The 17630-nt window shown below is 48.1% G+C and overlaps 1 protein-coding gene and 1 pseudogene across 1 annotated transcript in view; one reads left to right on the top strand and one right to left on the bottom strand.

Annotated features, from left to right (window-relative positions):
• Nucleotides 1-17630, top strand: part of LOC120764669 (zinc finger protein 239-like) — a 96130-nt gene that overhangs the window by 42892 nt on the left and 35608 nt on the right. The window lies entirely within an intron of this gene.
• The window catches only part of LOC120764665 (zinc finger protein 271-like), a 37105-nt pseudogene continuing 26370 nt past the window's right edge, over nucleotides 6896-17630 (bottom strand).

The raw sequence follows: 17630 nt of genomic DNA, 5'->3' as shown, positions 1-17630 counted from the left end.
CTCTTTCCTACACTTTTGCTTTCATTTAGGGAACAAACTCTCTCTCTTTCTACTCACTTTCCCCAACCTTCTTCACTTTCTTGGACGCTCACACTTTACTTACACCAGGGGCTCAGACTCTCTTCTGACCCCTTTGAGGTGAGTCCTAATGACCTCACCTCCTATGTACCCCCGCGCCTTGCCTCACCCCTGAGACTCTGGACACGCTTTGCGGCGCTCGACAGGGTCCCTAGTACTGGCATCCCCTTCCGGGCCTCAGGGCCTTCCCACGCCTTAGCCCCCGCCGGGCCGGACACCTTCAGTCCGAACCCCAGACTAGACTGCCCTGTCACTAGTACCGTTCCCCTCTTCACTTTCTGAAATGGAGGTAAGAGGTCAAGACTCCGCACGGGTTACCTGAGGGGGTATCCCTTCCTTGTTTCCAAGGATCAACTCGAGCAGGGCCCGACCCCTTTGCCTTCCACCAGGACTGGCTTGACTACTTCTCCCCAGCGAAGCAGCCTCAGCAAGAGGGATGAGTGTGTGTGTGCAGGATGCCCGCCTTGCCTCCAAGCTGACTCCCCACCCCGGTGTCCTCGGGCTATGGGTTTACGGCCTCCTCCCTGAGACCGCGGCAGCACACCCTCACAACCAAATTGTGAAAGAGACTCAATTCGTGTGTTTGCAATTTTGTTAGAATTAAGGGATGTGATTTTTCCTATCAGGCACCTGTAATATCACATTAATATATAAAAGACAACCTAGCCACTGTGCAGAAGATACTGCCTGTGCCCATAGGAATGAATTTGACTTTAGTTGCTCAATTGTTGAAACATCACGAATTGAGAGAAATCTTAAAAGAAATTAGAGATGGGGGGAAAAATACATTAATTACGATACACCATGACACAGAGACCATCAAAGGGGTTTTTAAAAGGCTTGAGGAACATTTGTCTCATCTTTGGTGGGATGTGCTTTTTGGGTGGTCACTGCCAGCAACCAGTATACTGAATGCCTTAATCCCCCCTATAGTTGTGTTGCTTATTTTGGTCAGCATAAATTTAGTGTTATCTGTTGTAATACTTGTTTAGAATTGGAGGATGCTACAATGAGTGGCTGCTTTAACATCACGGTCAAAGGCGTATGGCTTGGTCTTGAGAGACACTAGCTGCATGGGTTGGATAGATGAGAAAGACTGTATACTGAGTAAAGGAATTTACTCATTTCAAAGAAGAAGTAGGGAATGAGACATTAATTTTGAAGAATTGGGGATTTTAGGACAGTTAAGATAATAAGTTGCTGAATTAGCTGCAGTAGATAGGTAAGCTTCATTCGCAGTTAACAGAAGCCACATCTTAGATAAGACATCCCGGATTTAGTAACTTATTGCTTGTCAGCTTTATGTTTATGTAGCTGTGCTTGTAACAAAAAACAAAATGTGGTAAATAGGACATAAGATAGCTGCAGACTTCCTGCTTAAAGGACCCATTGAACACAGGAAATTAAGTTCTTTTTGGGTATTCAACACTTTTGTAAATAAAAGGCTTTGTAATTGCCTGTGAATTTCGCGTATTAGGGAGCTATCCCATGTGCAGCCTAGCCGTAATAAACATACACTTTCTGACATTAAATTGTTAAGAGAGTTTTTGTCCATCACGGCCGGGTATTGATACTAGATCAATAACCCATATTTCTCTGATAAATCTGGAAACATACATCTTTCTGCTCAATGGTTAGTTTTGCAGCCATCAAACCCTCTCCCTTTCAGGAGATTTAAAAAAGAAAAAAAAAAAAAAAAAAAAAAAAAAAAAAAAAAAAAAAAAGGTGACTTCAACTAGAATATACTCATCAGTCCAGTGGGTCAAAGGAAATAATCTCATGGAATTTTAGCCAATTGGATCAGTCTTCCTTGACCAGAAGGTTATTGGTCCGGCCCCCCAGAGAAACTGTCCAGGAAACTGTATTTTTTCCTCCTGGGAAAATGGTATCTGAAAGTGACTTTGAAACCAGTCCTGAAGGTGCTGGAGAATGCTTCCAAAGGAGCCAGAAAGAGGATCCAAGGTTCAGGGACTGACCATTTGGTGCGCCATTTGCAGGAGCCTTTTAGGAGTGGAGCTGAAGCCCAGAGCCGATAAGCCTCTGCGGTGGAAAGGCCGCTTGGGGAAGCTCAGGCGAAGCAGTCAAGCTCACACATGCACACACGCCACGTGGGCAGCTCAGCAAGGAGAGGCCAGAAGGCCTTTGCACTGGATCCGTTCCAGCCAGGTTTATTTCCAGAAGCCCAAGGGGAATCCAGATTTGAAAGGGGAGCACGTGTGCCGGTCTGCAGCTCAAGTGTGAGCTTCAGCAGCCAAAGACCTTGAGGCACGGGGGCAGAGCAAAGGGCAGGAAAGGTCAGTGTCCTGTAGGGAAAACGGGGCCAGTCCCCGGGAACCCCAAACCAATGGAGACACAGAGGAAAGGAGAAACCAAAGGGCCAGGGGAATCAGGGAGGGGAGAAACTCAGGCAAACCATCGTGTCCAGGGCACCATTGGGAAGTTCTCTGTCTCAGGCTGGGCAGGTGACTCTATGATCTGTCCTGCCAAGGCCAGGCCCTAGGTATTATGGCAAGGGACTGCAGGGACTCCACACTCAGCATGATTCCAGTTGCTCACAGCCACTCCCAGTCAATCCCAGTATGATTCCCATCACCTTCAATTTTATCCCAGTTGTCCCCAGCATGGACCGAGCCGTTCCCACTGTGATCCCAGTATGATCTGTTTCCCCAGCATTAGTTACAGTTGTTCCCAGCTCATAGTCGTTCTCAGTTCATCCCAGTATAATCTCAGTGTCCCCTAGAACAGCCCCAGTCCCTCTCAGCATGGTCCCAGTCATGCCCAGTTGCCCCCAGTGTAGATCCAGTCACTCCCAGTTTCTTGTAGTGTGGTCCCAGTCATTCCCAGCATGGTCCGGCTCTTCCCTGTGTTGTTCCAGTCCCCCCAGTATGTTTCCAGACCCTCCCAGTATATCCCAGTTGCCCTCAGCATGCTCACAGTCATTCCCAGTCTTTCCCAGTTCCTCCCAGTCACTCCCAGTATGATCCCAGTTTTAATCTCAGTCCCCTCAGCATGGTTCCAGTACCTTCCAGTTGATCCCAGTTGCTCCCAATGCTTCTCATTTTCCTCCCAATATTCACCCAGTTGCTCCCAGTAACCCCCACTGAGGATCCAGTCACACCCACTGGAATCCCAGTGGCTCCTAGGATGATCCCAGTGGGACCCGTAGTCACTCCCAGTATGGTTCCAGTCACTTCCAGTATGATCCCAGTGAGTCATGCTAAAATCTCCGTCACTCCCAGTATGAACCATTGCACCCAGTCACCTCCAGTATGGTTCCAGTCATGGCCAGAACCTTTCCAGTCTCTCCCAGTCTGACTCCAGTATGATCCCAGTCTCTCCCAGTACTATTCCAGTCACTCGCAGTATGATCCCAGTATGATTCCAGTCACATGCAGTCTAATTCCAGTCACTCCAGATGTGATGCCAATGGCCCCCAGTGTTATCCCAGTTGTTTCCTGTTAATGCCAGCATGATCCCAGTAGACTCCAGTATGATCCCAGTGACTCCCTGTCTCTCCCAGTATATCCCAGTCACGCATAGCATGCTCCCAGTCACTCCCACCTCTGCCCAGTTTTTCTCAGTATGATTCCAGTTGCTCACAGTCACTCCCACTCAATCCCAGTATGATTCCCGTAACCCTCAGTTACCTCAGTTACCAGTTCTCCCCAGCATGGACCCAGCTGTTCCCACTGTGATCATGGTAGGATCCCAATTGCTCCCTGTGTAGATCCAGTCACTCCCAGCTGCTGGTTTTTTATGGACCTAGATGCTCGGTGACTTCAAGAGATGGACTTGGGCAGAGGGACCTTCAAACTCAATGTGCTCATCCCTTGCTCTCCCTCCAAACCAGGATTTCCCATTCCCAAACCTACATAGCATGGCGAGAAGGCTGTGAGGAAGATGATGCCCCAGGACAGCCAGGCAGGTGAGGAGGAAGTCAGTGCCCCTTTCCCCCTCTCTCCTGCTCCATCTCCCAGCCCAGCATGGCCCTCGGATGAAGGACAACCCCAGAGCTGATGTTGTCCTGCCAGGGACGCATTGAGGGGATCTCCATCACCTTCCTCTGGCACAGAGGCAAATCCATATTCTCCTTGTCCTCCCTCCCCCAAACAAGGATTTGAGCATGGAGACCAGGGAGGACAAATCCCCACGGCAGATCCTCGTGGAAGAGGCCATTTTCAGCAGATTCATGGCACAGGAATCCAATGGGGAGGAAAAGCCTTGGAGATCCTGCAGGAGGAGGGGCTGCAAAGGAATATGGCGAGGATCTGAGGAGGAAAGACCCAACCTGTGCCAGGAAGGCGGTCAGAGATGGAGCCAGAGCTCAGACCTGGTGGTCTATGAGCAGCTCCATGATGGGGAGAAGCCCCACAAGTGTGGGGAATGTGGGAAGAGCTTCAGCAAGAAATCCCTCCTGCTCCGCCACTAGAGGATACTCACCAGGGAACAACCCCACGTGTGTGGGGAATATGGGAAGAGGTTTCAGACCAGCTCCCACCTGATCTGCCACCAGAGGATCTACACTGGGGAGAGGCCCTACCAGTGTGGGGAATGTGGGAAGAGCTTCAGTAGGATCTGCAGCCTGATAAAACACCGGAGGATCCACATTGGGGAGAGGCCCTACAAGTGCGATAATTGCAGGAAGAGGTTTCAGACCAGCTCCAGTCTCCTCCTGTACCAGCACATGCACACGGAGGAGAGGCCCTTCTGCTGCCCCGACTGTGGGGAGAGCTTCAGCCACAGCTGCAACCTCAACTAGCACCGGCACATCCACACCAGGGAGAGGCCCCACGAGTGTGAGGAATGTGGGAAGAACTTCAGCCTGAGGTCCCACCTGATCAAGCAACAGAGGATCCACACTGCGGAATGGCCTTACAAGTGTAGGGAATGTGGAAAGAGTTTTAGACTGCGATCCTACTTGATCCAGCAGCAGAACATCCACACTGGGGAGAAGCCGTACAAGTGTTCTGAGTGTGAGAAGGGGTTTTGGATCAGCACCAATCTACTCCTGCACCAATGGATTTACACAGAGAAGCCCTTCCACTGTCCCGACTGCAGAAAAGGCTTCAAGCAGAACTCCACGCTCATTACCCACTGGCACATCCACACTGGGGAGAGGCCCTATGAGTGTCCCCAGTGTGAGAAGAGCTTCACCCAGAGTTCTACCTTGACCCAGCACCAACGGAGGCACCAATAAGAGAAGCCCTGCAAGTGCCCCGAGGAAGGAAGAGCTTTGTGCACTGCTCCAACTCCATCCCCCACCAGAGGACTCACATTGGGTAATGCCCTGGTGACCCACATTCCCTGTGATCTATCTTGGGAAGACACCTGGCTGGCTATCCTTTTGTTTTCGCCTTCATTTGGACTAAAAAAACACATCAGAGTGCTGCCCTGGGCTACACACGGTCTCTCCCAGTGCGGCGGGGTATTGCGGCAGTGGCTCTCTTCCCTGCGGTGAAGGCACAGTCCTTCTGTCTGGCGTCTCTGAGACCCACATTAGGCGCCAACTGACACCACAGGGCCGGGGAACTCTGGCTAGCTCCCACCCCGGCCACGTGGGTCAGCAGTGGCCGTTCCCAAACTGCTAGCAGTCTGAGGAACAGCGCAGAGCAGAGCTGCCTTCTGCTCTCTGCGGTCCCTGTATAATGTCGGTGTCGAGCTTCAAAGCAAGAGTCAGAGAAGGTGCTCTCACAGAGCACCTATTTTCCAAGGTGATGCAGGAGAGAGAGTACGGGCAGGATCCCATGTTTAAACCCAGGGGCAGAGGGGCTGGGTCAGGTAGGTGATTGGCCCCAGGTTAACACAGGGCAGGGTCAGGAAAGGTGGACAAAGGGACACAGGAGGAGATACCCTTGGACAGTACCTGAGTTATCGGTGGGGGGAAAGCAGGGATGAACCATTGGGATAAACAACTCCAAAACAGGTTAACAAAACCCACCACCATCTCTGTGCAATCCCAGTCTGAAGGATCCCAGTCCACGAGATCCCAGTCTGTAAGGTTCTACATGGCACACACTCCAAGGCTCTGGAATTCAGTTCCCAGCAAGGAAAAGATGTTCCTGCCCTTGAAAGCAAAGCTCTGAATAAGGGGCTGAAAGACCAAGTGCAGCAAGATCCTACAGTGGTATTTCACTGCCAGCCCTCAAAACTTCATCCATGCTGGTTGCAGCTCCTGGATTGGGAATTAAATCAGGGCACAGTCCTTGGTGGGAGCTGTCCTGGGTCAAGAGAGACACTGAGAGACAAACAGAGCAGGCAGAGAGGCACGAGAGAAAGGCGGACACAAACACAATCAGCTGAGAAGGTGGCACTCTGAAAACAGACCTGCAACTGACTGAAAATGAATGGGACAGAAATCAATAACCCTGAATGTTTGATTTACTATCAAATACATCCCACCCACCCAGCCTTGCACAATCCCAATCCCACCATGCCAAATTTGGATCCCACTTCTCCCAGTCTCCTTCCAATCCCATCTCACCCTGGCAGCTGTGGAATCAAGTAAGTTTGGCGTGGGACTGAGTTTTTCTGAGGTGGGAACAAGCCATTTAGGGTGGGTTTGAGGCCTTTTGGGGTAAGATTGAGTTGTTCTTAGCAGGATTTGAGTGGTTTTGAGGTGACAGATTGATCTCTCTTGGCTTCTGGAGTGCAAAGAGAGACAAGAGAAAAAAATTAGGGCCAGAAAAAAAGGACAACCAGCCTGGCGTCTTCCCAATACAGATCACAGGGAATGTGGGTCACCAGGGCACTGCCCAACATGGGTCCTCCAGTGCGGGATGGAGTTGGAGCGGTGTATAAAGCTCTTACTGCACTCAGGGCACTCACAGAGCTTCCCTTACCGATGCCTCCATTGGTGTTGAGCCAAGTTTGAGCTCCTGGAGAAGCTCTTCCCACACTGGGGACACTCGTAGGGACTCTCCCCAGTGTGGATGTGCTGGTGTGTGATGAGGGTGGCTTTCTGCTTGAAGCCCTTCCTGCATTCAGGGCAGCAGAAGGGCCTCTCCTCTCTGTGTATCCGCTGATGCACAAGAAGACTGGAGCTTGTGCGGAACATCTTGCTGCATTTATCACACTCATAAGGCCTCTCACTAGTGTGGGTCCTCTGGTGGTGGATCAGGTCGCAGCTCTGTATGAAGCTCATCCCACATACATCACACTCGTGGGGCCTCTCCCCGGTGTGGATGCGCCTGTGGCTGGTGAGGGTGCAGTTCCACGTGAAACCCTTCCCACAGTCGGGGCAGTGGAAGGGCCTCTCCTCTATGTGTGTCAGCTGATGTTCAAGGAGATGGGAGCTGGTCAGAAACCCCTTCCCACGCTTGGAACACTTGTAGGGCCTCTCCCCAGTGTGGATACTTTGTGTACAGTCAGGTAACTATGGTGCTTGAAGCACTTCCCACATTCCCCACACTTGTATGGCCTTTTCCCAGTATGGATGCTCTGGTGCTCAGTTAGGTTGGAGCTCTGTCTGAACCTCTTCCCACATTCTCCACACTCGTAGGGCCTCTCCCCAGTGTGGATCCTCTGGTGGCTGATCAGGTGGAAGCTCTTCCTGAAGCTCTTCCCTCATTCCCCACACTCGTAGGGCTGTTCGTCTGTGTGAATCCTCTGGTGGCGAAGCAGGTAGCACGGCCAGGTGAAGCTCTTCGCACACCCAAAGCACTTATGGGGCTTCTCCCCATCATGAAGCTGCTCATGGACCACCAGGTCTGAGCTCTGGCTCCATCTCTGGCCGCCTTCCTGGAACAGGGTGGCTCTTTCCTCCTCAGATCCTCATGTTCTGCTTTTGCAGTCTCCTCTCACAAGGGATCGCCAGGACTTTTCCTCCCCGCTGGATTCCTGCCCCATGAAGCCACTCAAAACGGCCTCTTCCACGAGGATCTGTCATGGGGATTTGTCCTCCCTGGTGTCCATGCTCAGCTCCTTGTCTGTGGGAGGAAGGATAAGGAGAGGATGGGATTTGCCTCCATGCCAGAGGGAAGGGGAAGGAGATCCCCTCAGTGCGTCCCCGGCAGGACGGCGTTGGCAGCGGGGTTGTCCTGCAGCCGGGGGCCGTGCTGGGCTGGGAGATGGAGCAGGAGAGAGGGGGAAAGGGGCACTGACTTCCTCCTCACCTGCCTGGCTGTCCTGGGGCATCTTCCTCTTCCTTACAGCCTCCTCCTCCATCCAGCCAAGGGTTGGGAATGCGAAATCTTAGTATGGAGGGAGAACAAGGGATGAGCACATTGAGTTTGAAGGTCTCTCTGCTCAAGAACATCTCTAGAAGTTGAAACATTAATTTTGAAGAATTAAGGATTTTTAGGAAAGTTAAGATAATAAGTTGCTGAATTAGCTGAAGTAGATAGGTAATGTTTGTTCGCAGTTAACAGAAGCCGGATCTTAGATAAGCTACCCCGGATCTTGTAACTCATTTCTTGTCAGCTTTATGTTTATGTAGCTGTGCTTGTAATGGAAAACAAAATGTGGTACATAGGACATAAGATAGCTGCAGACTTCCTGCTTAAAGGACCCAGTGAACACAGGAAACTATAAGTTCTACCAAGGATTCATTTGTCACAAATGCATTGAAAAGGTAGAAAGGTCAGGACGAGGAAGACTCATCTTACTTCCTCATTTTGGGTGACCCCTCCCTAGAATAGACCCCTGACTCATTATAAGAAACAAATTACACATGCTTAATAGCCTCTTTGGCCAATTAGCCTACAAAGTGAGGAATGGGAGGTGACAGGGGTATGAATATGCATTTCTATTTTGGATATTCAACACTATTGTAAATAAAAGGCTTTGTAATTACCTGTGAATTTCACAGCACGTATTAGGGAGCTATCCTGTGTGCTGCCCAGCTGTAATAAACATACACTTTCTAACTTTAAACTGCTAGAGAGTTTTTGTCCGTCACAGTTGGGTATCGATACTAGATCAATACCCATATTTCTTTAATAAGTCATTTTGGTGAGCCAGCCAGGAGACTGCTCTCTCTGGCCATGGGGCCAGCGGGTTCCAGTCCCCTCTGGATGCTCACCCGGAATTTTCTGGGAAGAGGGCTCCTGCGGTCTTGCTGACTACCTGGGGAAAGATCAGAATCTGCTGGAACCACGGACAAAAGGTATCTTTATAGTTGAAAAGAGGTACCTTGGTATAGGTGGTTGGTAAGACACTGAGAGACGTCTCGTGCACAACATACGCCTCTTGGGTTTGTTTGTAAAAGTTGTGACAGCTCTGCAGAGCCTGGTGTCAGTGGTTTGGTAGTCCGTGTCCCGTAGTGGGGACAGCTATAACTGGTTTTTGTTGTGTCAGCTTGCAGTTTCAAGATGCCTTGGTAGTCCGTGTCCCGTGAGGGGCAGCGGCAGCAGTAAAATAACCGGTTTTGTTGTTGCGTATTAGGAGCAGTAGTGGCTCCGGTTTCGGTTTGTTGTTCAAAGGTACCTTGACAATCCATAATCCGTGTGGCGAGCCTGTTCTGGGACACGAAGGGTCCCATTATGGGTGGCGGAAAATCCCAATTGCAGCCCCATGCGCGCCAGGTGTGTGTGGTGTGAACGGATCCGTGTTTCGTGGTCTTGTGGTTTTGTGTGTTTGTGTGTTCAGGTGTGGAAGAATTATTGGTGCACCGTATGTATCGTGGTCTGTGGGAGTTTGTGTGAGCGTTTTGATTTGTGTGATTTTGGAGTGTGTTAGTAACCTGTGTAAGCGTTTTTAGGAGTTCTGCAAACTTGAAGTTGTAAAAGCCTTTTGAATTCCCCGCCTGATCAGCAGAGGGATACCTCTGTTTGAGAGGGTGGAAGGATTTAAAGTGTTTGTATTGTATCCAGATTGTGTGCGGGAGGGGAATTAGGCTGTGTGTGACTGCGCTTTTGGCAACAAGATTTTGCAGACGTTTTGTTAGGTGAAAAAAAGCATTTGTTAAGTTAAAATTGGTTTTGAGCTAAAAGGCGTGAGAGGCTTGAGGTGGTTTGAAACCTGAGCCAGACCCAGCAATCGTGGAGGGGGGTGGGGGGGGGGGGGAGGCGGGGCTGTGGGGGATGCGTGTCATTTGTTTCCCTGGTAACCGCAGGGGAAGCCGGGCTCTGCAGCCTCCGGCCGCGTCTCTAAACTCCCTTTAAAACCCTAAGAAGTCTTTTTTGCGAGTGTTTTAGTTTAAAAAAAAAAAGTTTTTGCTTGTTTGTGAGGCTTGCAGTTGCTAGAGTGTATGGTAATATTTTAAAGTCCTGGTGGTGTAGTCCCTAACCACAGAGTGGAGAGGCAGCGTTGTTGGAAATTAACCATGTTGCTAGGAGAAGTACAAGGAAAGAATGTGCTGACAAACGAAGCATGAGGAACGGACCAAGACGTCACGGTTAGGTGATCACGGTGGTCAAAGAAGAATAGAATTTATGGTGGGAGCCTCTTGTGTAAATAAAGATAGGGAAGCAGGTGTTGTGGGAACGGGATAAGGAGAAGTATAGCCTATAGAAATTAGAAGATTAATGTTAAACTGAAATGTCATGTATAGCACATACATTGATGATGTAATCTGTAAGAAATAGTATAAAAACTGTAAGAAAAGGAGGGTCGGTGGGATTCTGATTTGGGATGCTAGTCCCCTGGTCCCCGGGCCCGAATAAAGCACCGCATAAACTACTTTGTGGTTTGTGTTTCTCTTCGTTGGGCAACAGTTTTCTGGCAACCACGGCAGGACTCCGAAGGTTGCTGGGGCGGTTCGCAAGGTGATCTACTCCACGCCGGCACCAGGTGATTTCTGGGGAGACATCAACCCGTGCCCGACCCCGCGCCTGTCGGACAACTACGAGGTAAGCCCAAAGGTGCTTTATTCTTAAAGGATATTAGACGCCTGCCGGTTAAGACGGACCTACGATCCGCACGGTTGGGCTTGGACGTCCCAGGCTGGTGGAAAAAAATTGACCGTAAATCTCGACAAAAGTTGATTAGGATCAATACCTGCTAGCAGGATATAAGGTGGCAAAGGACATAAGGTGGTAAAAGATGCCATTTAAAGGGTTTAAAACGTCCTTGACAGGGATTGAAATCCCAGAGGACTCACCACTGGGTTGTTTAATAAGGAAATGGAAAGAAGGCAATTTTGGTCAAGAATTAGCTAAAGATAAGTTGATTGATTTTTGTAATCATGTTTGGCCACAATATGACACCGCGGGAATGCAATGGCCTAGGAATGGGACGCTGAATCATGATATTATTACTCCAATGATGCATTATTTACAGGATAATGGTAAATGGGAAGAGATACCATATTTAGATCTGTTTTATTACTTGGGACAGAGAACGGATTGGCAGAAGGAATGTGGAATAATGGTTCTAACTGTGGCAAATGAGAAGTGTCGGGGTTGCGAAAATCGGGATCAAAAGGCGGACTATCTAGTTAAATATAAAGACCCTGAGGAGGATGTATCCCTACTGGTCTCCCCTAGCGCTCCCCCACCTGAAACCGCTTCGGAAGAAGAGGGAGAAGAGGGTGGGGAAACAAGGGAAAAAGGGGATGGCAAGAGTAAACGGCATACCCCGATATCTAAACGAACAAGGGGTCACCTAATCACTAAGAAAGGGGGCCGGGAGGGGGGAACACACGTAATGGCCCCGCTGAGAGAGGCGGTGGGACCCCAGGGAGATCGAGTAATGGTGAAAGTTCCGTTTTCCCCGAATGACCTGATGATCTGGAAGCAATCTGCAGGATCTTATAGGGAGGATCCCGACCGTACGGCCAGGGTAGTAAAAATGGTAATAAAACCTCAGAACCCTGATTGGAATGATTTACAGGTTTTATTAGATACTTTGATGGACTCTACTGAAAAGGAAATGGTGTTGCGGGCTATGACGGAAAAGGCGAGAGAAATGATAAGGTTGCGGGTGGCGGATGGAACTCTGAATGAATTAGTACCAAGGGAAGACCCTGAATGGGACCCCAATACAGCACGGGGACACCAAGCATTGAAGGGATACCAGGAATTGTTAATTGAAGGAGTTAGAACAGGCATTCCAAAGATGGTAAATTGGTCCAAACTTTATTCAGTGAAACAAGAAAAGAATGAATCCCCTTCTGCTTTCTTACAACGATTGAAGGAAACTGCGAGACGGTATACTAGTTTAAAAGTAGAGGGGGAAGCGGGAAGGTTACAATTGGCATTAATCTTTATGGGGCAGTCCCAGGAGGATATTAGAAAGAAATTGCAGAAGTTAGAAGGTGAGGATACCCGTAATTTAGAAAAATTGTTAGAAGTTGCCTGGAAGGTCTATAACAATCGGGAAAAGGAATCAGTCAGGAAGCAACAAGCTAGCATGTTGGCAGTACTCCAGCAAGCTGTGGGGAGAGGTAATGGGAGGGGGCGTGCTCGAGGCAGAGGAGGATTTGGTAGGGGTCGTGGCGGGGGCCAGGTGAGACTGGGATATGACCAATGCGCCCTTTGTAAAAATAAAGGACATTGGAAAAATGAGTGCCCATTGAATAGTGGGATTGGAATTCTGAGGCAGTTTGGGAATTCGACGGCAGAGGTCACCCAGGCGCTGGTAATGGGGGAATATCAGAATCAGAGCTGACTAGACCGGGATCTCAAGGTTATCATGGAAGTAGAGGGAGAACCGTTAGAATTTAGAATAGATACAGGTGCCACATATTCTGCAATTAATACACGGGTAGGGTCATTAAGTGACACAAAGATACAAGTAGTGGGGGTTACTGGAAAAATTGAAGAAAGGGCATTTCTTCGGCCAGTAGATATAAAGTTCGGTGGAAAGGAATTTGATCATCAATTTTCGTACGTGCCAAATAGCCCTGAATCATTGATAGGACGAGACCTATTGTCGATGTTACAGGCCAGAACTATTTTTGAAGGAGGTAGGGTCAAGTTAGAAATTCCGGAAGAAAATATTGGTAAAATGTTCATTATTAAGGAGGTAGAGCCCCAACCCATTAGAGAAGAAATTGAGCAAGCTGTAGTTCCCTGGGTATGGGAAACTGGGACCCCCGGAAAGTCAAAAGCAGCACAACCAGTAGTAGTAGAACTAAAAGAGGGGAAAGAACCAGTACGACTGAAGCAGTATGCAATCAAACCTGAGGTCAGGCAAGAGATAGCCCCAATTATTGATCAATACCTAAATTTAGGCATTTTGCAGGAGTGTGAATCCGAATATAATACTCCTATTTTTCCAGTTAAAAAGCCTAATGGAAAGTATAGGTTAGTGCAGGATTTAAGAGCAATAAATGAGATAACCAAAGATATTCATCCCGTAGTTGCTAATCCTTATACCTTGTTGACATCTGTATCAGAGAAATTTGAATGGTTTACCGTGATTGATTTAAAAGATGCCTTTTTCTGCATCCCACTGGCACTTGAAAGTAGGAAATATTTTGCATTCGAATGGGAAAATCCAGACACAGGACGAAGAAGGCAGCTGACTTGGAGCCAACTACCACAGGGATTCAAGAACTCCCCTACCATTTTTGGAAACCAATTAGCTCGGGAACTAGAAGAGTGGAAGACAACCCAGGTAACAGTACCAAACATGTTCTATGTGGTTCTCCAATATGTGGATGATATTTTCCTACGGAACGAGACATCTGCTCCCAATTAACCATAAGCCTTCTGAACATGCTGGGACAAGGAGGATATCGAGTTTCGCGAGACAAAGCACAGCTGGTAAGAACAGAAGTTGTCTATTTGGGGTGTGAAATCTCTAAGGGGGTGCGGAAATTGGGGACTAACCGCATAGCGGCTATGTGCGCCATACCCGTCCCCCGAAACCATCAGGAACTCCGATCTTTCCTCGGAATGGTGGGGTGGTGTCGGCTGTGGATTCTGAACTTTGGACCGCTGGCACGGCCCCTATATGAGGCCCCCAAAGAAGTGCATTGGACTTGGGGACGTGCACAGGAAAAAGCCTTCCTAGAACTAAAGCAGGCCTTAAAGGAAGCCCCCACGCTGGGATTGCCAGATTTGAGCAAAGATTTCCAGCTATATGTTACTGAAAGACATAGACTGGCATTAGGGGTACTAACACAGAAAATAGGGCCATGGAAGCGGCCTGTGGGGTATTTCTCTAAACAATTGGACACCGTTAGCTCCGGCTGGCCAGGATGCCTGCGAGCGGTAGCGGCAACGGTGCTGCTAATACAAGAAGCAAGGAAGCTGACTTTGGGAAGGAAGCTAGAAGTGTATGTGCCCCATATGGTAATTGCAGTCTTAGAGCAAAAGGGAGGTCACTGGCTCTCATCCAGCCGCCTGTTGCAATATCAGGCGTTGCTGCGGGAACAAGATGATATAGAACTGAAAATAACACCCCATTTAAACCCAGCAGAATTCCTCAGGTCGAACCGAGAGGAAGGGGAACTGGTCCATGACTGTGTGGAGATAATTGAGCAGGTCTATGCAAGCAGAGAAGATTTGAAGGATGCACCGATCGATAGCCCAGACTGGGAGTTGTTCACCGACAGGTCCAGCTTTGTCGAGAACGGCACCAGGTATGCGGGTTATGCGGTAGTCACAACTCTTCAAGTAATAGAAGCAAAGGCTCTTCCCCCTGGAACCTCGGCTCAAAAAGCAGAAATTAGAGCCTTAACTCAAGCCCTCGAACTGAGCAAAGGAAAGAGGGTCAATGTTTGGACTGATTCAAAATATGCCTTTGGGGTGGTGCATGTACATGGAGCTCTGTGGAAAGAGCGGGGACTGTTAACGTCTCAAGGGTCAACAATAAAACATAGGGACGAAATCCTACTCCTGTTAGAGGCTGTAAGAGAACCCGAGGCAGTGGCAGTAATGCATGTGCCAGGACACCAAAGAAAAGATGGAAAGATATACCAAGGTAACCGGTTAGCGGATAAGACGGCTAAAAGAGTAGCGAAAGAGATAAAGACTCAATCAGCTCTTATTCTAGCTAAGGGAAATCCAGCGGATTCTTACATGAAAGATGAGCCTCCATACCTACCAGATGACGTGAAGTTGGCCCACCTGGTGAAAGCTCAGAAGAATAACAAAGGGTGGTATGTAACAGCAACCGGGCAGGTGGTAGTACCTGCAAAGATAATGCGAGCAATCTTGGAGACTGAACATTACAAGTGCCACTGGGGAGCGGAGGCCTTGGTAAAATTTTTAAAGAATGAGGTAATCTCTAATCAGATGTTAACAATGGCAAAGCGGGTTAATGCAACGTGTCCCACTTGTGTGAAAAATAATCCCCTAGTGCAAAAACAGGTTCAAATGGGAGGGTTAAAGGTAGGCCCACAGCCTGGAGACTACTGGCAAATAGACTTTTCGGAGCTGCCTAAAGCCCAAGGTAATAAATATCTTTTAGTGTATGTATGTACCTTTTCAGGATGGCCGGAGGCGTTTCCCTGTCGCACGAATCAGGCAAAGGAAGTGGTTAAAACCCTTTTGAAAGAGATAATCCCCCGGTTTGGAATCCCGTTAGGAATGTCATCAGATAGGGGACCGCATTTTGTGGCAGGAATCATTCAAAGTGTAGCCAAGGCATTAGGGATTAGATGGGATTTACACACCCCATGGAGACCGCAGTCTAGTGGCCAGGTAGAAAGGATGAATCAAACATTGAAAAATCAGTTGAAAAAGATTTGCCAGGAAGCCAAAGTTCAGTGGCCCCAAGCTCTGCCAATAGCATTATTGCGCAGCCAAATAAAACCCAGGGAGAGAATAGGAGTCAGTCCGTATGAAATGTTGTATGGTAAAGCTTATCATGCTGCAACCTATCAGGGGGACCCCCATTTAACAGGGGACCAGGTATTACTAAATTATATGTTATCTTTGAATAAGAGTCTTGCAGCTGTGCGGGAAGCCTTGCAGTGGAACCGCCCGCTACCACTAGAGAACCCAGTTCATGACATCTCGCCGGGAGACCATGTGTACGTGAAAAATTGGAGTGTGGAGCCTCTAAAGGAGTCATGGAATGGCCCTTACCAAGTGCTGATGACCACGTATACCGCCGTCAAGGTCGCTGGGATTGATAACTGGATACACTACACCAGGGTGAAGAAGGTACCGACGAGATGGGAAGTGCAGCCAATAACGGACACCCGGATGGTATTCCGAACAAAGCCCTGATCATCTTGATACTGACTGTTTGTCAGTTAGTAGCCTCAGCAGTTATAATTCATGTACCAGACCCTTTAGTCTTAGTACCGGAAAGTGGAAATGTTGAATTAACCCGTTTGTTTTCTGACAACCAGAAAGCTGGATCCCATGAAATTAATGTGAGATGGAGAAAAGGCCTTGACATCGTAAGTAAAAGAATAATGACACTTTGGGATGACCATCAGCAATCAGGAAACACTACCTTAAGGATTCCTAAAATCACAACTTCTGGAGAAGGTAGATACACCTGTATAGTATGGATAAAAGATAGTTTTGATTATGGGGATTTTGAGTTGGAAATTATAAATGAAAACTATACCAGTGCAGGTTCAATAATAGTAGCACCCTTGAGAACGAGCCAGGATATTTAGTTAGGCCCGCCATTGAGAATTAGTTGTCAATACACCTTGAAGAATAATTGCAAAAGAGGAATAAGGATTAGCTGGTGGAAAGAGAGAGAGATGGAATGGGATCAATTGAAGGAAGGAAGTAGTGAGTGGAAGAAAGAGTCTGAAGGGGTCGGGTGGTATAATATCACATCTTTTGCTTCAACAACTATGGCAGGGAATTATCTGTGTATAGTTAAGTGTGGATTAGATGTAGGATTTGGACTTCAGGAAGTGGTCGCTAGAACAAACCCGGATCAGGGAATAGGAGCAAATGAAAGAACAATCTTAGCAGCAGAAAGGGAAAATATTGCTTTAAATTGTACAATATCCCAAAATTACACTGAGTATGGGTGGTGGCATGAAACAAGGATTAGGCCGGGATCAAAGTATAAAATCACGGCAGGGAGAAAGGAAATAGCATTGCAAATTACTAATGTACAGAAAGGGGATGACGAAGGAGAATATTGGTGTTGGATAGCCCGAGACAATTGGTGGGGTCACAGTCAGGTAACGTTAAGAGTAAGGGACATACGAGTTACCAGACAGGTCCCAGAGAGAAATCAAACCCTAAAAATAAGAGAAGGACAGGAAAATTTAATAGTAGGACTAATTCGAGACTTCGGAAGAATGCAAAATACAACTTCAATAACAGCCTGCCTGCCTCTTCCCCAAGCGGCTGGAAACCCGATCCCGTGGGGAATTATACCCATAAGGGAGATGCCAAGCGCCACCGCGAATGTGACCTGAAACTGTGAAATAGTGTCTAAGGAAATTTTAGACTGGGTAGAGGCTTGTATGTTACGAAGAAAGATTAGTAAGCAAAATTGTCAGCAAATACCAGGATATTATGGGTAGATAGAGGATCCCAAGCTTAATACCTGGATATTATGGATGGATAGAGGATCCAAGCTTAAGGGAAATTGGTGATTGGAAAAGTGTCCGAGCCATGCGATAAGATCCGAGTTTGGAATAAGAGAAAGAAGATAGAAGAAGTATGTCAGAATACCACTGAGACAATGACAATAGAGGAGTGGAAAACAATCTGGGGACCTAGTCTGTTAGAAACTTATAG

This window comes from Hirundo rustica, chromosome 34 (genome assembly GCF_015227805.2).
Source record: "Hirundo rustica isolate bHirRus1 chromosome 34, bHirRus1.pri.v3, whole genome shotgun sequence".
Taxonomy (NCBI): domain Eukaryota; kingdom Metazoa; phylum Chordata; class Aves; order Passeriformes; family Hirundinidae; genus Hirundo; species Hirundo rustica.
The sequence above is the reverse complement of the archived record's forward strand: the minus strand, read 5'-3'. Positions and strand labels throughout refer to the sequence as shown.